Consider the following 21660-nt stretch of genomic DNA (forward strand, 5'->3'; position numbering starts at 1 on the left):
GCATGGTGGGAGGAAGGAGGATCAGGGTGAGGAATATGCGGTCCAGACTCATGGCTACTGAGAACTGACCGTGTGGAAGACAGGGTGGTGGTGGTGGCTAAGTGACTGGAAGCATTATCCGCTATCCAACCAACAACCTTTTGACACTGCTCTGGGTTCAATAGTGGTGTGCTGCGGTCCCCTAGGAATTGGGACAGGAAGGTCAGGCGAGAAGATGTGGGTGTTTGTTGTGGCACAATTTCAGCTTGCCCACGGCCTTGTCCTCGGCCTCTGCATGCACCATCACCATCACGTCCAGTTCCCCATCCCTTGCCACGTGCCTTGCCCGTTTTAAATGGAGGACATTATCTTCCACGCTCACTACAAATGACTGAGTTTGGAGTGAACGTATATGTGATCCGAGTGACGGAGAAAACAGGGTTTTAAATACCTGGCCTGTAGGTAAGTAGTTTGAACAGCAAACTGGTGTGAATTGCTCCACTGACACACTAAGGCTATGTGCCCACGATGCAGAAATGCTCCGGATTGTTTACTGAGCGTTTCTGCATCTCCCTGGCAGAAAAAAACGCATGCGGATTGTACATGCGTTTTTCCTGCCAGGGACATGCGGATGTGAAGCGTTCTTCACATGCATTTCCGCATGCGGGTTGACAAGCGCTTTCCAAGCGATTTTAGCATCACTTGGAAAGTGCTTGTCAACTTGGTCACACTATATAAATCCATGCAAACGGCATGGATTTATATAGTGTGACCCCAAAGAATGGTTAAAAAAAAAAAAAAAAAATCTATACTTACCTTCTGATGGCCCCCGGAGTCTTGCTTCGCTCCGTCCTGGCTGCCGGCAGATCGCGGTACACTGACTGCAGTCACATGACTATGACGTCAGCGCAGGTCCTTCAGTCCACCGCGATCTGCCGGCATGGGAGGACAAGCGCACCGCGGGCCATCAGAAGGTAAATATAACATTTATTTTTTTTTATTTTTTTATTTTATTCTTTTTTTCACAGGTTCTATGGTACCCGGGTCCGGAGGAGAGTCTCCTGTCCTCCACACCCGGGTACCATCCGCACATTGAAATGCATGGAATGCGCATCTACATATACAGTGATGCGTAATCCATTCGTTCCAATACAAGTCAATGGCGGCGAAAACGCAGTGCTTCCGCAAAATAATTGGTAGTGCTGCGTTTTTTTCCGCAATGATAATCCGCAGCGGAAATTTTCGCAGCATGTGCACAGCACATGCGGATTATCATTGGGGAACATGGCAGGTCTTCTACCATGCGTTTTTTAAGCGTTTCTGCAGCAGTTTTGCCACTGCGGATACGCTTAAAAAGCGCATCTGGGGACACAGCCTAAAGGAAATTTTCAATGGAGGCCAGAAATGGCAGTATTTTCTGACAACGTATATGTGATCCGTTTGATGGAGAAAACACAGTTTTAAATAGCTGGATTTCTAGCGCTGTAATATGGAAAGGACCTGGCTGTATTCTGCAGTGCCAACAAGGAAATGGCGCAGAAAAACTGTGTTCTCTGGATTGCTTTTTAAGCAAATAATGAGGATTAAGATCCAAAGAAAAGTATTCCTGGCCCCTGAGACCTGGGCCTTTGTATAGAAATATCTAACAGCAGCAGAAGGCATAATTGGAATGGAGCCTCTTCTGCTATATGCACTGCAGTCTGCTATATACCCTACCTGCCTGCCTATATACACTGCCTGCCTGATATCTCTGCAGATGGATTAGTTAGTCCTCAAATCTCTCCCTGACACAGCAGCACCTCTCCTTACACTGTCTGATTTCGGAGTGATTGTGATGAACATGGCGGAGCCAGGTCTAATATAGACCAGTGAGATGCTCGGGTGAGCACCGAGCAGTAGCGAGCATGCTCGATCATCACTAAATACTTCATTATTTGTTTTGTTCTTTTTAGATTGTATCCTCAGATCTCCATGCGGGTGCCATTTGAACTGATCATCAATATGACACTGATAGAGTTGGTTACTGTGGTAGATCCAGGAGCCACCACTCTCCATTCTTTATGCCGCATGCTGCTGTAATCCTATGGTCTACAAGATGGCAGCGTTCCGGCACAGGGGTCTCAATGACATCACTGCACTGTGCCGCCTGTACAGGCTGCTCTGTGTGCAGGAAAAAAAACCTTTCTCAGATTAGGTGAGTATAAACTCTTATTAGACCGTGTACCAGAGCCGGCTCCCCAGGATACAGCGAAGCTGTGAACAAGGAAAACAGCACACCACAAACTGGCCAGATCTGAAATTAATTGAGTTCTATCAATCTGGAAAAGGTTATAAAGCCATTTCTAAAGCTTTTGGACTCCAGCGAACCACAGTGAGAGCCATTATCCACAAATGGTGATAACATTGTACAGTGGTGAACCTTCTCAGGAGTGTTTGACCGCCCAAAATTACCCCAAAAGCGCAGCGACGACTCATCCAAGAGGTCACAAAAAACCCCATAGGCTGCAGCTTCTCTCAGGCACACGATAGATTCAATTGCTGACCAGACACATCTGACAAGATTCTTTTTCAACAGTTTAACAGTGGAATTTAATCTGAAGCACGGCCAGTGCAATTCAGGGATATTACAGCAACAATCTTCATTACAGTACAGTCTGAGTTTCTTCAGCAACCGGCTCCAGTAACAATACAGTAGTTTCTTCAGAAGGCACAGTATTACAGTCTCTTCTGTAGCATAATTCAACATAGATTAGTTCTCTTAGCAGCACACTTGTATGCATACACAACCACAGGCTTTTCCTTCGCAAGGACACAATAGTGCACAACATTCTTTATCCTGTATGGCGATGGTTGGGGTGTTTGATGAGGGAGATGATCCCTGTGACACAATTCCTTCCAGTCCTTATCTTCCTGCCTGATAAAACTCTGCACTGTTAGTTCAGGGAGTTTATCTAACCTGTGTTTAGTTTCTCTCCTGATTTGAATCCTGTTCAGTTGCCTTCTGTCAGATCCAGATAACACAGCACCTTTTTCTTCGGCTTCAGCCAGACTACAATAACAAGTTTCTCATAATCCCCCTGGGGCTCTGCTAAAACACTCCCTGTCTCCTGTGACTGTGTTAACCCCTCTAGTTGCTGGTTGCTTCTGAAGCACAACACTTCCTGTCTCCTGTGCTTGTGTTATTTGTTAACGTTGCTGGATGCTTTTGAAGCAACAGCACTACTTCTTCATGTCACACTTCCACATAGTATAATGCGCCCCCCATAATCCTCTTTATAGTATAATGCATTCCCCATAGTCTTCCATCCATCATATAATACAACGCACTCCTCGTGGGCCTCCAAAGAAAATAGTGCACTCCCCATGCTCCTCCATAGAATATATTGCACTCCCTATGGTCCTCCATAGAATATAATGCACTCCTCATAGTCCTCCATAAAAATAATGCACTCCCCATGGTCCTCCATATAACGAAATGCACTCGCAATAGTCCTTCATATAATATAATGCACCCAGCATGATTCTTCATATAGTACAAGGCACACCACAAATACCGTCACACCATGGTCAGATCACATATTACCACCACATAATTACCGAATAATACCACATACCAGGAACAAATATTGCCACACCATCATCAGACCACAAACAATGGTGGCCAAAAGTTTTGGCACCCCTGCAATTCTGTCAGATAATACTCAGTTTCTTCCAGAAAATGATTGCAATCACAAATTCTTTGGTATTATTATCTTCATTTAATTTGCTTGCAAGGAAAAAACACAAAAGAGAATGACGCAAAAATCAAATCATTGATCATTTCACACAAAACTCCAAAAATGGGCAAGACAAAAGTATTGGCACCCTCAGCCTAATACTTGGTTGCACAACCTTTAGCCAAAATAACTGCGAACAACCGCTTCCGGTAACCATCAATGAGTTTCTTACAATGCTCTGCTGGAATTGTAGACCGTTCTTCTTTGGCAAACTGCTCCAGGTCCCTGATATTTGAAGGGTGCCTTCTCCAAACTGCCATTTTGAGATCTCTCCATAGGTGTTCTATGGGATTCAGGTCTGGACTCATTGCTGACCACCTTAGAAGTCTCCAGTGCTTTCTCTCAAACGATTTTATAGTGCTTTTGGAAGTGTGTTTTGGGTCATTGTCCTGCTGGAAGACCCATGACCTCTGAGGGAGACCCAGCTTTCTCACACTGGGCCCTACATTATGCTGCAAAAAGCCATGTTTGACTGTAGGGACCGTGTTCTTTTCTTTGAATGCCTCTTTTTTTTCCTGTACACTCTATGTTGATGCTTTTTCCCCAAAAGCTCTACTTTTGTCTCATCTGACCAGAGAACATTCTTCCAAAACGTTTTAGGCTTTCTCAGGTAAGTTTTGGCAAACTCCAGCCTGGCTTTTTTATGTCTCGGGGTAAGAAGTGGGGTATCATACCATACAGTCCCTTTTCATTCAGACGCCGACGGATAGTACGGGTTGACACTGTTGTACCCTCGGACTGCAGGGCAGCTTGAACTTGTTTGGATGTTAGTCGAGGTTCTTTATCCACCATCTGCACAATCTTGCGTTGAAATCTCTCGTCAATTTTTCTTTTCCGTCCACATCTAGGGAGGTTAGCCACAGTGCCATGGGCTTTAAACTTCTTGATGACACTGCGCACGGAAGACACAGGAACATTCAGGTCTTTGGAGATGGACTTGTAGCCTTGAGATTGCTCATGGATTCCTCACAATTTGGTTTCTCAAGTCCTCAGACAGTTCTTTGGTCTTCTTTCTTTTCTCCATGCTCAATGTGGTACACACAAGGACACAGGACAGAGGTTGAGTCAACTTTAATCCATGTTAACTGACTGCAAGTGTGATTTAGTTATTGCCAACACCTGTTAGGTGCCACAGGTTAGTTACAGGTGCTGTTAATTACACGAATTAGAGAAGCATCACATGATTTTTTAAACAGTGCCAATACTTTTGTCCTCCCCCTTTTTTAGGTTTGGTGTGGAATTGTATCCAATTTGGCTTTAGGACAATACTTTTTGTGTTTTTTCAGTGAAGACAAATAAAATGAAGATAATAATACCAAAGAATTTGTGATTGCAATCATTTTCAGGAAGAAATTGAGTATTATCTGACAGAATTGCAGGGGTGCCAATACTTTTGGCCACCACTGTATTACCACCATATGGTCACCGAATAATACCATATATAAGGGACAAATACTGCCACACCATGAGCAGACACATATTACCACGACATAGCAACTAAATAATACCACATACAAGGAACAAACCCCATATAATTCTCCATACAGAATAATGGACCCCATATAATGCTCTATACAGAATAATGGGAACCATATATTGCTCCATATAGAACAATGGGCCTGATATAATGTTCCATACAGAATAACGGGCCCCATATAATTCTCCATTCAGACTTATGGGCCTCATATAATGCTCTATACAGAATAATGGGCCTCAAATAATGCTACATACAGAATAATGGACCCCATATAATTCTCCCTACAGAATAATAGGCCTCATATGATGCTCCAAACAGAATAATGGGCCTCATATAATGCTACATACAGAATAATGGACCCCATATAATGCTCCTTACAGAATAATGGACCCCATATATTGCTCCATACAGAACAGTGGGCCTCATATAATGTTCCATACAGAATAATGGGCCCCATATAATGCTCCATACAGAATAATGGACCCCATATATTGCTCCACACGGAACAATGGGCTTCATATAATGCTTCAAACAGAATAATGAACCCTATATAATGCTCCAAACAAAATAATGGACCCCATATAAAGCTTCATAAAGAAAAATAGACCCCATATAATGCTCCATACAGTATAATGGACCCCATATAATGATTCATACAGTATAATAGACCCCATATAATGCTACAGATAGAATAATTAGCCTCATATAATGCTCCATACAGAATAATGGACCCCATATAATGCTTTACACAGAATAATAGGCCTCATATAATGCTCCATACGGAATAATGGGCCTCATATAATGCTACATACAGAACAATGGGCCTCATATAATGTTTCATACAGAATAATGGACCCCATATATTGCTCCATACAGAACAATGGGCCTCATATAATGCTCCATACAGAATAATGGACCCCATATAATGCTTCACACAGAATAATGGACCCCATATAATGCTACATATAGAATAATGGACGCCATATAATGTTTCATACAGAAAAATGGACCCCATATAATGCTCCATACAGTATAATGGACCCCATATAATGCCCCATACAAAATGATAGACCCGAAATAATGATCCATACAGAATAATTGGCCCCATATAATGCTCCATACACTATAATAGACCCTATATAATGCTTCATACAGAATAATGGGCCCCATATAATGCTCCATACAAAATGATGGACCACATATAATGCTCCATGCAGAATAGTTGGCCACATATAATGTTTCATAGAGAATAATGGACCCCATATAATGCTCCATACAGAATAATGGGCCCCATATAATGCTCCTTACAGAATAATGAGACTCATATAATTATATTACTACATAAAGAATAATGGACCCCATATAATGCTCCATACATAATAATGGGCCCAGGGCTCAGGGCCCCGACACTTGCCCGGGTGTACTGGGTGCTGACGCCGGCCCTGCCCCCCATGGTCCTCCATACAGTATAAAACACTAGCCATGGTCCTCCATACAATATAATAAACCCCCCATGGTCCTCCATACAATATAATGCACCCCCATGGTCCTCCATACAGTATAATGCATTCCATGGTCCTCTAAACAGTAAAATGCACCCCTAAAGTCCTCCATACAATATAATGCATCCTCATGGTCCTCCATACAATATAATGCACCCCTAATGGTCCTCCATACAATATAAAGCATCCCGCATGGTCCTCCATATATTATAATGCATCCACCATGGTTCTCTATACAATATAATGCACTCCCCATGGTCCTCTATACAATATATTGCACCCCCCATGGTCATCCATTCAATACAATGCACCACTAATGGTCCTCCATACAATATATTGCACCGCTAATGGTCGAAATAGTCCTTCATACAATATAGTGCACTCCCTATGGTCCTCCATTTAGTATAATGCAACCCCCATGGTCATCCATAAAGTATAATGCACCCCCATGGTACTCCATAAAATATAATGTACCCCCCATGGTCCTCCATACACTATAATTTACTCCCCATGGTCCTCCATACAATATAATGCACCCCCATGGTCCTCCATACAATGTAATGCACCCTTATGGTCCTCAATACAATATAATGCACCCCATGGTCCTCCATACACTTTAAAGCACTCCCCATTGTCCTCTATACAATATAATGCATCTCTAAAGGTCCTCCATGCAATATAATGCACTCCCCATGGTCCTTCATACAGTTTAATGCACCCCCCATAGTCATCAATAAAGTATAATGCACCCCCCCCATGGTCCTCCATAAAATATAATTCATGCCCCATGGTCCTCTATACATTATAATTCACTCCCCGTGGTCCTCCATACACTCTAATTCACTTCCCATGGTCCTCCATACAGTAAAATACACCACCCATGGTCATCCATAAAGTATAATGCACTCCTCATGGTCCTCCATAAAATATAATGAACCCCCCATGGTCCTCCATACACTATAATTCAATTCCCATGGTCCTCCACACAATATAATGCACCCGCATGGTCCTCCATACAATATGATTCACCCCCATGGTCCTCCATACAATAAAATGCACCCCAATGGTCCTCCATACAATATAATGCATCTCCCATGGTCCTCCATACAATATAGTGCATCCCCATGGTCCTCTATACAATATAATGCACCCCCATGGTCCTCCATACAATATGTTGCACCCTCCTTGGTCCTCCATACAGTATAATGCACCCCCCATGGTCTTCCATACAATATAATGCATCCCCATGGTCCCTTATACAATATAATGCACTTCCCATGTGAACCCCCATAGTCCTTCATACAATATAATGCACTCCCCATGGTCCTCCATACATTATAATGCACCCCCATGGTCCTTCATGCAATATAATGCACCCCTTTGGTCCCCCATACAATATAATGCCTTTCCCATGGTCCTACATACAGTATAATACACCCCCATAGCCTTCCATGCAATATAATGCACTCCCCATGGTCCTCCATACAATATAATGCACTCCCCATGGTGCTCCATGCAATATAATGCACTCCCCATGGTCCTCCATACAATAAAATGTACTCTCCATGGTCCTCCATATAGTATAATGCACTCCCTATGGTCCTCCATACAATATAATGCGCCCTAATGGTCCTCCATACAATATAATGCACCCGCATGGTTCTCCATACAATATAATGCATCCCTAATGGTCCTCCATACAATATAATGCATCCTGCATGGTCCTCCATACAATATAAAGAATCCCCCATGGTTCTCTATACAATAAAATGCACTCCCCCATAGTCCTCCATACAATATAATGCACCCCTAATGGTCCTCCATACAATATAATGCACCACGATGGTCCTACAGAAAATATAATGCACTCCTCAAGGTCATCCATACAATATAATGCATCCCCATGGTCCCTTATACAATATACTGCACTTCCCATGTGCACCCCCATGGTCCTTCATACAATATAATGCACTCCCCATGGTCCTTCATAGAGTATAATGCACCCCAAGGTCCTTCATGCAATATAATGCACCCCCATGGTCCCCTATACAATATAATGCCTTCCTCTTGGTCCTCCATACAGTATAATGCACCCCCCATAGTCCTCCATACAATACAATGCACTCCCCATGGTCCTCCATACAATATAATGTACTCCCCATGGTGCTGTATACTGTATAATGCACTCCCCATGGTCCTTCATACAATATAATGCACCCCTAATGGTCCTCCATACAATATAATGCACCCCCAATGGTCCTCCATACTATATAATACATCCCTAATGGTCCTCCATACAATATAATGCATCCCGCATGGTTCTCCATACAATATAATCAATCCCCCATGGTTCTCTATGCAATATAATGCACTCTCCCATTGTCCTCCATACAATATAATGCACCCTAATGGTCCTCCATGTAATATAATGCACTCCCCATGGACCTTCATACAGTATATGCACCCGTCATGGTCATCCATAAAGTATAATACACCCCATGGTCCTCCAAAAATTTGTTGCACCCCCATGGTCCTTCATACACTATAATTCCCTCGCCATGGTCCGAAATACAATATAATGCACCCCCATGGTCCTCCATACAATATAGTGCACCCCCCCATGTTCCTCCATACAATAAAATGTATCCCCCATGATCTTCTGTACAATATAATGCACCCTCATGGTCCTCCATACACTTTAATTATCTCGCCATGGTCCTCCATACAATATCATGCACTCCCCATGGTCCTCCATATAGTATAATGCACCCCGCATGATCCTCCATACAATATAACGCACCCCATGGTCCTCCATATAACATAATGCACCCCCATGATCCTCCATACAATATAATGCACCCCTAATGGTCCTCCATACAGTATAATGCATCTCCCATGGTCCTCCATACAATATAATGCATCCCCATGGTCCTTCAAGCAATATAATGCACCCCCATGGTCCCCCCATACAATATAATGCTCTCCACATGGTCCTCCATACAGTATAATGCACCCCATATAATACTCCATACAGAGTAAGAGGCCTCATATAATTCTCCATACAGAATAATGGCCCCCATATAATGCTCCATACAGAATAATGGGCCTCATATAATGCTCCATACAGAATAATGGAACCCATATAATGCTCCATACAGAATAATGGGCCCCATATAATGCTCTATACAGAACAATGGACCTCATATAATGCTTCATAGAGAATAATGGACCCCATATATTGTTCCATACAGAACAATGGGCTGCATATAATGTTCCATACAGAAAAATGGACCTCATATAATGCTCCATACAGAATAATGGGCCTCATATGATGCTCCAGACAGAACAATGGGACAAATATAATGTTCCATAAAGAATAATGGACCTCATGTAATGCTCCATAAAGAATAATGTACCTCATATGATTCTCCATACAGAATAATGGGCCTCATATAATGATACATACTATATAATGGACCTCATGTAATACTCCATACAGAATAATGGTCCCCATATAATGCTTCATGCAGAATAATGAACCCCATATAATGCTCCATACAGAATAATGGACCCCATATAATGCTCCATACAGTATAATGGACCCCATATAGTGCTCCATACAGAATAAGGACCCCATATAATGCTTCATACAAAAAAATGGACCCCATATATTAATCCATACAGAATAATGGACCCCATATAATGCTTCATACAGAGTTATGGGCCTCATATAATCCTCCATACAGATTAATGGACCCCATATAATGATGCATACAGTATAATAAACCCCATAAAATGCTCCATACGAAATAATGGACCACATATAATGCTTCATAGAGAATAATGGACCCCATATAATGCTCCATACAGAATAATGGGCCCCATATAATGCTCCATACAGAATAATGAGACTCATATAATTATAATACTCCATACAGAATAATGGACCCCATATAATGCTCCATACATAATAATGGGCCTAGGGCTCAGGGCCCCGACACTTGCCCGGGTGTACTGGGTGCTGACGCCGGCCCTGCTCCCCATGGTCCTCCATACAATATAATACACTTGCCATGGTCATACATACAATATAATGAACCCCCCACGGTCCTCCATACAATATAATGCACCCTCATGGTCCTCCATACAATATAATGCACCCCAATGGTCCTCTATACAATATTATGCATCCCGCATGGTCCTCCATACATTATAATGTATCCCTAATTGTCATCCTCCATACAATATAATGCACTCCCCATGGTCTTCCATACAGTATAATGCACCCCCATGGTCATCCATAAAGTATAATGCACCACACATGGTCCTCTATAAAATATAATGTACCCCTCATGTCCCTCCATACACTATAATTCACTATACATGGTACTCCATAAAATATAATGCACCCGCATGGTCCTCCATACAATATAACTCACCCCATGGTCCTCCATATAATATAATGCACCCCCATGATCCTCCATACAATATAATGCACCCCTAATGGTCCTCCATACAGTATAATACATCTCCCATGGTCCTCCATACAATTTAATGCATCCCCATGGTCCTCTAAACAATATAATGCACCTCATGGTCCTCCATACAATATATTGCACCTCCCATGGTCCTCTATGCATTATAATGCACCCCTATGGCCCTACATACAATATAATGCACCCCCATGGTCCACCATACAATATAATGCACTCCCTATGGTCATCCATATAGTATAATGCACCCCCCATGGCCCTCCGTACAATATATTGCACCCAATGGTCCTCCATACAATATCATGTATCTCCCATGGTCCTCCATACAATATAATGCATCCCCATGGTCTTCCATACAGTATAATGCACCCCCTGGTCCTCCATACAATATAATGCTTTCCCCATGATCCTCCAAAAAATATAATGCACCCACATGGTCTTTCAACCAATATAATGCACCCCGATGATCCTAAATACAATATAATGCACTCCCCATGGTCCTCCATACAGTATAATGCACCCCCCATGTTCATCCATACAATATAATGCACTTCCCATGGTCCTCCATACAATATAATGTACTCCCCATGGTCCTCCATACAGTATAATGCACTCCTCATGGTCCTCCATACAATATAATGCACCCCTAAAGGTCCTCCATACAATATAATGCACCCCCCATGATCCTCTATACAATATAATGCATCCGTAATGATCCTCCATACAATATAATGCACCCCCATGGTCCTCCATACAATATCATGCACTCTTAATGGTCCCCCATATAGTATAATGCACTTCCCATGGTCCTCCATACATTATAATGCACCCCCATGGTCCTCCATATAATATAAGGCACCCCCATGATTTTCTATACTCTATTATGGCCACGAGTTACTGATTTAAAGAAATAAATAGAATAATCATCTCTCCTTGTTCCACCCGATGCTCCGGTCTGCTGAGCCTTTGGTGTAAAGAACTGCACATCTCAGAACAATGGGCGCCCTGTAATGACGTCATCGCGCCTGCGCTCTGACACGTCAGACACCGAGGGAGAATGATGGGAGCGGAAGCTTCTGCTGACGCTCCCTCCTCCATCATCATTGCTCGCGCTGACAGCTGGAGCCACCCTCCGGTCGTCAGCAGGAGCAATGATGATGGAGGAGGGAGTGTCAGCAGGCAGTGCGGGTGCTGACAGGCGGAGGGAGGCCCAGTGTAGGCGCTGACACCTGGCCCCACCGGCTCACGGGCACCATAGCAGTGGCGTGGCCTGCCGCCAGAGGCATTAAGCCACTGTCTGCAGTTTATGAGCAGTGGCCGGACTGTTAGGCATAAGTAAAGCTTCCGTGCCTCAGGATCGGGCCAGTTTTTGTCCCCCTGCACTTCTCCACTGCTGCAGAGGTAAAGCTGCCTGATATAGTAGTATTGGAGAGCGCACAGTTCTGGTCAGAGGCTTCACCATGCCACCCACCCAAAATGTCTTCAGAATCGCACTACCCACTGAAAATAATGAATCTGCTAGGTAGAGGAGCGGTGTGCTCCTAAAGATTGATCTAGAGAAAAACCCTATAATTGGCTCTAAACTCATTTCCAAAAATGATCTAATAGTTTAATCTAATAATGACATTCCAAAGAGCATAGAACAGGTGATGGATCCCCTCTGCCGGATCCAACCTTGTAGATCGCTTGCCATATATGAGAGCAGAGCTCCACCTATGCACTTATATGTGAAGGTACTGGTTTATAATGAACAAACAATGGTGTCAGTAATGTACACCACAAGTATAAGTGAAAAGTAATGGTTGGCAGAGGACGGGGTACAGGTTTATCATAAGGGATATAAATATTTTGACTCTGCTGGAAGTCTTGGGTTATGTTGACTAGATGAAGAATAAAATGTGAACTGTGATTTGCCAGGTGCTGATCTTTTCTATTTTGTTGCATTTTGGTGTAGCTTTCACACAGTTTACAACAAAAGAAGTGCAACAATCTCACTGCAATACACATCAAAGCAGCCAAGCAAGACTTGCATGATGGCAGCCCAGCATTGTACAGCTGCAGATGTCACAATACTTCCAATGGTCCATGTGGTTCCATGTGATGTCATGCTGCTCTGTGATGTCACGTTGGTCTATGGCTCCAGATTTCACTCTTCTAAGTGTTCCATGAAGTTACTTTCTGATGTCATACCGCCTTGTGACATCACATAACCAGTGACTTATGCACTCAGCCATCTTGATTCCTTCTGTGGACCTTTGCCGTCTGACGTGTGAAGGTGCACTTTTCTTGAGCTCAGTGAACTTTTGATTGTGTTAGTAGCACAACATGAGTGATAGAGTCGGAAAAAAGCAGAAAAAGATCTCCAACAGAGAAGAGACCACTAATTCTACCAAGAAGGATGGTCTCTTATGTCAGGATAGAGATGTCCCTCATAACATCAGAGAGGACGTCAATGGGGAGAGGAATTCTCCCAACTCACATTCTCTCCGAAGACCAAGAGAGAAGTCTGGGTCTCGGGACTCGAGGACCAGAGATGAGGCTCCTTATAAAAAAAGGAGATGCCTTGATGCTGGAGAGCGTCAGGCCCTAAACAGCCCTCAAAAAACTCAGGTGGACACTGGAGTTTTAAAGAGAAAGAGAGAAGAAGACCATGTGGAAGTGAAACAATCCATCACTGGAGGTGAAGGAAGGAGCCGATCCTGTATTAATGAGGCCAAAAGACCAAAACCAGACACCAACTTTTGCCCAATAGCAGGTAAGATGGGAAATTAATCATGAATGTCCTAAATGTATAAATTAGATGCTAAACACTTCTGTTACCGAGATACCTATATTCAAACCCTAGCAGTATGTCTTCTGCTGCAGGATAAAAGAGATTCTAGTTGAGTTAAAACAATGATCTTTATTGATACATTTTAAAAAACAAAAAACAAAGGAACAGGGTGGGACAAAAAACCTCCAATGGAGAGAGACAAGGGAGTAGCCTGGTTACATCAGATCCATTCTAATAATCAAATTGAAAATACAACTAGATCAATATAGGAGTATGGCACGACAGATAATATATTTCCTAGGGTAACAATGACACAATGCCTATATACAATATCGATACACGTGAAGATACCTGTCTCCTGAAGGAAGAGAACAAGGCAGGATGACATGCAAGATAAGATGGAAAATTAGTGTAATCAGGGGCGTAATCCCAACTAATAGATGGTTGTATGTAAAACAAACTAACGACATCTTTATCGCCAAGCCTATTGGTGTGCAAAAATATCAGATCCCATATGGACCATCTGTATTGCCTCCAATTTTTCCAGATACTTTGCAATTATTAGCAGAGGAAACTGAGCTTGGTTTAGTGAATTTTCTTAACTGCCAGTGTATAAAAATGGATGACGCCATATGGATGACAAATCATCTATCTTTTTCTGGATAAAAATCAGACTTTTTCTTATTCTCTTATGTGTAATTTTTCTGAGTGATGATTTAATATTTTACCCTTTTTGTCTCACCAGGAGAAGGCTCCATCCAGACAGATGACATCTCGCCCACTGTGCCAGACACCCTGTCTGTGGAAAGTTTCACCTACCACAAGGTTCTTGGTCAAGGACACTTTGGAAAGGTTTGTGATTTTTATCTTTCTCCAATTTGTACATTTATTTAATGTCTATAAACTGCTAAACACATAGAAAGGTTAGATGGGTCACTTTCTGGTTAGAAGTGATCACCAACATCATTGATCAGAAATATAGTCAAGGCTGTCTCCTTTGAAAAACAGCACCACACCTGCCTACAGGTTGTGTCTGGTATTGCAGTCAGGCTGCATTAAAGTCAAAGAGGCTGCATTGCAATTCCACATACAACCTGTAGACAACGATATGACGCTGTTTGGGAAGAAAGTAGCTACAGTATACTTTTGTGATCCAGGACAAACTCTTTTTAGCTGGTTAGAGGGTATTTTAATGCTTAGACTCTCAACAGTTTCCTGTATTTGTAGGGAAACCGACATCAAATATTTAATATCACATGTGAAACGCAACATTGCATGGTGTTCAGTGAAACTGATGGACTTTGTGTGTGATGCACGGATGTGCCGGGTCCTCCAGAGCTAGAAACGCTCTTTATAGCCACTCTCTTCCTCTGGCTAATACAAATGGGCAATGGCATACTGTGGGTTGCCCGGGGCAAGGCTAGGATTTTGTGTCCCCTAACCCATGGACCATTAGCATTCCCTGAGTCCCTACCACCAGTCCAGACATGAAGAGGCCATGGCGGGTACATGATGGTTGGATTTTCGCTACGAATCTTCTCTGCTCTTGCAGATTATTGCACCTCGTACCCCAGATATCTTATTTCTGCTCCTCTTTCAGGTGTTGTTGGCCTCGGAGAAAGTCAGCGGACATCAGCTGGCAATTAAGATTTTAAAGAAGAGGCGGCTATTAAAGGAAAGGAGCACGACAGCGGCAATGAAAGAAAAGCTGTTGCTGCAGATTGCAGAGCGGAGCCCCTTCCTTTGCGCCTCGTACGCCACGTTCCAGACATCGGTAAGAGCTCCCGCTTCTATCATTGACTCCTTTTACCCCTTAGCCCGTTTATACATAATCAGCACAATTCTAGTATAGTATTATATGATGTAGTATTATGTGTAGGACATCACCTGCCCGATATCGGCAAAAGGGGCTTATAGACATGGTCCCAAATGGGGGTTTCCGGGACGTTTTGAGGATCTTAAAATGAGCAGCAAATTTTTGGGTGAAACATAAAATGAACCATGACGGGTCACATCTTCATGTTCAAGGGTGACTACTTTACATATAATCACTGGAAACTGTCAGCAGGTTTGCCTTCAGAGACAACCCCCACAATTCATTCTTTCATGGATCACTATGAATAATATTTTTGATTTAATGTCGCCTTCTCCGTCTCCCCAGGATTATCTCTTCTATGTGATGGATTACATGTCTGGAGGAGACCTCCATCATCTGATTAAGACCAAAGCCCCATTTGACATTGAGACCACCAGGTAAGATTGGCCGGGGGTCTATAGAGTCAGCATAGGGGGTTATACAAGGGTTATATAACTACTGTTGTTTGGCCAGGATGAGTGATGACATCCAATATGGCGGTCACTGTCATCCACCCGGCACAAGCTCCGGGAGAGAACAGATCTGCAGATGTGCAGCAATGCGTCCTCCATATCAGTGCGGATGAGGAACGGGGACGATTGACATGTTTTTCTCTCCTTACAATCAGGTTGTACATGGCTGAACTTACCTGCGGCCTCCAGTTCCTCCATTCCAGAGGCATTATACACCGGTAATGAATTCTAGAATATTCTCTTATAATATCGGTCATAATATAGATTATTCCTGGGGTCCTGCGGGTGGGAGATTTACCCCTTACATCCAGATACATCCAGATACACACCTATACACACACTATACATTTAGATACACACAATATATATTTCCAGATATACACCTATACATATAGATATACACACAGATATACACACTATATATTCAGATACACACCTATATACTGCTGTATACATACATGTAGATAAATTCACAATATTTCTATCAGTTTATCCACATTCTGTCTTTCTAATAACTAATTTTTCTTCTCTTCCAGAGACCTGAAGCCATTAAACATCTTCATAGACGGTGACGGCCACGTCAGCATCGGGGACTTCGGCCTCGCGAAAATCAATTTACATGAAGATCAGAAAGTTTCTGGATACGCAGGAACCCGGAGATACATGGCTCCTGAAGTAAGGAACACGTCATCATATTAGATAGTGATTACTGGATTTCCTGTTATTAATACCAGATCATCAGGTTAAGAACGCAGACGTTCCCCCCCAACCACACATTATACAGGGGCATCAGTGGACACATACCGCACAGATACCCCCCATACACTGGACAATTACCACACAGATGCCCCCATACACTGGACACTGGTAGATCCCACCGGGCTGCAACAGCCCCCCGCTCTCATCCAGAACACTGCACCCCTTCTGGTGTGAGTCTCGCCCCCTTCGGACCCCCATACTGTACAGTACATGGAGGTCTGTTGTCCTCACCTGCGTCCTGTGTTGCCTGTTGCTAATAAACGTCCCATCATTGGTTTGTCCTTTGCCGAGCAACGACTGATCCTAAAGATTCCATGATGAATAAGTTACAGAGACCAGAGTCATGGACAGAGATCACCCCCAACTCACTGACTGTTTCCATCTCTTCCTCCTCTATATACTCACAGGTTTTCCGCAGAGAAAAGTTTGACGGAGCCGTAGACTGGTTTTCGCTGGGTGTAATTTTGTGCCAAATGTCATCTGGAAAATATCCATTTTACAACGGGAACGACGGAATGAGACTGAAAATGTCCATTTTGTGGGATGACCCGATCTATCCACAAGACCTCAACTCCGAAATAAAGGACATGATTAACAACGTAAGTATAATATATATCGGAAGTCAGGAAGCAGTGGTGTAACGTGGGGGAGTCACAGAGGCGTTACCCCAGGGGCCAAATTCTATGGGGTTGGGATTAGGACTAAGGTTAGGGTTAGGGTTTGTTAGTATTAGGGCTAGGATTAGATATGGGCCTAGGAATAGAGATAGGGTTAGGTTGGAAGGGATTAGGGCTAGGATTAGGGTTAGGGTTACAACTAGGGTATTAACACATAAAAAACAGACAAAAAAAATAATAAGTAGGAGAAAAGTATTATAAAATATGTACAATGTTATAAAAACAGACAAAAAAATAATAAAAAGTAGGAAAAAAGTGTTATAAAATGTGTAAAAAGTTATTTGCTTATTTGATGTCAGATTTCCGCAAAAAACTGAAATAAAGCTAGAGAGCCAAAGGGCAAACCATACTGGCACCAGTATTTTCTTTAGTTGCAGTACATGTGCCTGGGGGATAGGGGGAGCAATTCTGGACAGGTGGAAGGGACTCAGGGAGTGTTAACGCTCCCCAGGTCAAGAGGTGCAATACTTACCTTCCCCCGAGCCCTGGCAGCCCATGCTACACCCCTGCCAGGGAGAAGGAATAATGAATGGTTGTCAGTCACCCAGGATGATGGACTCTTTTTGTATTTATTCCTCAGCTTCTCTGTAAATCCGCTGACAATCGGCGATCATTTGTGAAAGAGAGATTGAGGACACATGCGTTGTTCGAGACAATTGATTGGTTGGCATTAGAATCTGGAAGAATCTCTCCACCAGTCCACGTGGAGCTGGTAAGTACCTAACACCATGGGGGCTTTTTTGGGAGATGTCTGAGAGTAGTAATTGACAGTGGTCCATTACAGGGAGAAGAATTAGATCCCTTTAAGGTGTTGTTTGACACCCCTACCTCTTTATACTCCTCCCCAGGGCGCCCTATAGCAGTTTCCTGTGCTGCCTCTATGGTTGGGGTATATCCGCAGCATTGCACATTTGCATCATCAAATCTAGATATAACTTTATGGGACGGGGTCTCCAGGCTTCTAGAGGGAAGTTGTAATGTTACTCCGGATATTAGTGAGCTCTGACCCCGACCTTTCTCCTTACAGACACCAGTGCAGGATGACGTCATTCCCGTTGTGACCATGCTGAACACAAGAAAACCGCGAGGGCCTCCAATAACACCTGAGGAACAGCGGCATTTCATCAACTTCAGCCATGTCAGCGGCAGGTGGAAAAATCTCCAACCAGAGAACCTGAGGAGAACAACATCTAACTCCAGCAGTTCTTCTGGACAAGGACCTCTGATAGATAATGTAAGTCTGTGGGGTGGGGAGAGGCTTTAGTTTCTTTATCTCTGTCTGAGAAGAAGCTTGCTACAGCAGAAACCTTCTTCCAATTTTTACAATCAAGGCCAATCAAGTTAAAGGGGTTGTCAAGGCTGAAATTAAAAGTCTGCAGCTAATTATGTATGTGATCACAGACTGCCGACGCATAACTGTGCAATGCGCACACTGTCATGATTGCCCTCTATTCCCCGTGTGGGTGGTAACGTTGCCAGATGTATGCATTTTTCAAACTTGCAGTCACATGCCGACTAGACTTATCTAACGTCTCTCAGCTCTCTTCAATAGAAACATAGAGTGATTGCAGACTTTTCATTTCATCCTTTTATGATCACTCTTTTAGACAAAGCCACTTTGATTAGCTTTTATTCATAGATGTGAATTTAACTCTTTCTTTTTTCATCGTCTCGCAGCATTTATTTTCATCCAGCACGTCATCATCATCATCCGGATCATCAATCATAGTTCTTCTGTGATCATCATCACTGTTCACCTCATGCAGAACATTTTTGTGGAGGTGCGGCACAAACAGCGGAAGACCTAAGTTTGCCAAAATGAAGAGTAGTCCTTCCATCACGTTTCGTAGAGTTTTTCCCCACTGGGGTTTTTTCACTCTACGACCTGCAGAAGAATGACTCTTCATAACTTGAAGCAAACTACCATCTAATGTAGATGATTGATCCTTGCATGAGACATTAAATGCAATACAATGTCTGAGAATGTTACTTGCTCCTTTGTTTATACTTTCTAATTTCTTATTGGAAGGAACAGGATCTATTGTAGCCACCATTGGGCTTTAGTAGCAATTGTCCCTCATGTTTTTAATTCCTTATTGGAAGGGTTCTATGAATATTCCTTTAATTTCCGAATTCCTTATTGGAAGGAGTTAACTTTACAAATATCTCTTATTAACAGTTGACTACTTCATCATCATCTCCTATTGTGTGCGCTTGGAAATTTCTTTGTACATCTGGCTATGTGCACACTCTGCATTTTTGATGCGTTTTTTGCAGCGTTTTTTCCAACGTGGAAATGCACCAAAAATGTCAGGTAACCCGTCTGCCAGCTAATGCAATGACAATCTTGATGTGCTGTGTACATGATCCGGAATTTTCCACTCAGGATTGTCATTGCGTTAAAATCCGCAGCATGTCCATTCTGTGAAGAGTTTCTGCAGTGTTTCCCGCCCATTGAGGTCAACTGAACCGCAGCAAACCAGCAGGTACAAATATATCTGCGGATTTGCTGCAGATGTTTCCTGCGTATTTGATTGACTCAATTCAAGTCAATGAGTCAAATACACTACAAAAACGCCACAAAAAACGCTAAAAAGAATGGTCTAGACCAAAAAAAGGGGACACAGTCCTCTGATCTAAAACGTATAATCAAAATAATAGAACCCTAAAAAAGAATATTGTAATAATAATAAAGTTTAACTAAAGGTTCAAGTAAATGTCAACATAAGATAAAAGATCAGAGGGCTCTTTGTCAGAAAAAAACGCGGGATCAGATTAGCACAAAGTCAATTTTATTAAAGATATATATTCATATAAGTAGAAAGTCCATATACGGTGAGACAAAACAAGTTGCTAAAATATATTTAAAGCAGTAGTGTGCAGTAAGAACCCATGGGAACACAATGGATTCCCATCCCTCAATCAGGGTTAGCAGAGATTCACCCCCCACAACCAAGCATAATGGCCTCAGAGACAGCAGGAATATAAGATATTATGTAAATGACAAATGCACTATTCAGTAAACACTTGGAAGGTTTAGCAGGACATTGTAAAACATTGAATAGGAGATGCTGTACCTGAAGACATGCTAGCGTTGTATAGGGTGGGCTGGAAGTCCACACAGGCGCCACAACGAGATACGTCTGCGGCGTTAAAGTAAGAAAACTAATAAGTTTCAGTAGGTAAAAAGAATGGTACCTGGGCCGGAGAAGAAGACTACTCTTCCCATCATCTGACTGCCGCTCCCACTGATAACAGTGAGAGCGGCGCAACTGAGGGGAGAAGTTGTCTCCTCAGCTGAGCCGCTGTCTGTGTGCGGTGTTAAAAAATAAATAAATAAATAAAAATCTACTTTAAAATAAAAACACCTTTCATTCTCACTTGTCCGGCGTCCTCCCGATGTCCCTGGCAACCCAATCACCCGGTGGCCGGCGGTACACTGACGGGAGCGTGCTCACTTCTGGCAGTGTACATCGCTGCGCTGCCGGGACTGAGTTCATCTGAGTTCATCCGCTGAAGATCAGCTGACGAGCTCCAGGACCTCACTTTACGGCACATGTGCTGTGTGGAAATATTCCCACGCAAAACTGATGCAGTAAATGAGGTCACCAGAGATGATCAGCTGATCTTCAGCTAATTAACTCAGGTGAATTCAGCCTGCAGCACAGCGATGTACACTGACAAGAGTAATTACACTCCTATCAGTGTATAGTGCTGTCTTCTACAGCAGTCACATCAGTGATTAATCTGGCTGCTGTAGAAGTGACCCAGATTACGTCATCATGGTGGACAGGTGAGGGATATGGTTGTTTTTTATTTTTATTTTTTACAGGAGACTAGGGATTCAGATATTAGGAGAAACATAAATTATTAAAACCATGTGTAATTTTATTTCA

Source organism: Phyllobates terribilis, unplaced genomic scaffold, assembly GCF_046119375.1.
Source record: "Phyllobates terribilis strain yellow unplaced genomic scaffold, ASM4611937v1 Scaffold_9__5_contigs__length_417890890, whole genome shotgun sequence".
Classification (NCBI taxonomy): Eukaryota; Metazoa; Chordata; class Amphibia; order Anura; family Dendrobatidae; genus Phyllobates; species Phyllobates terribilis.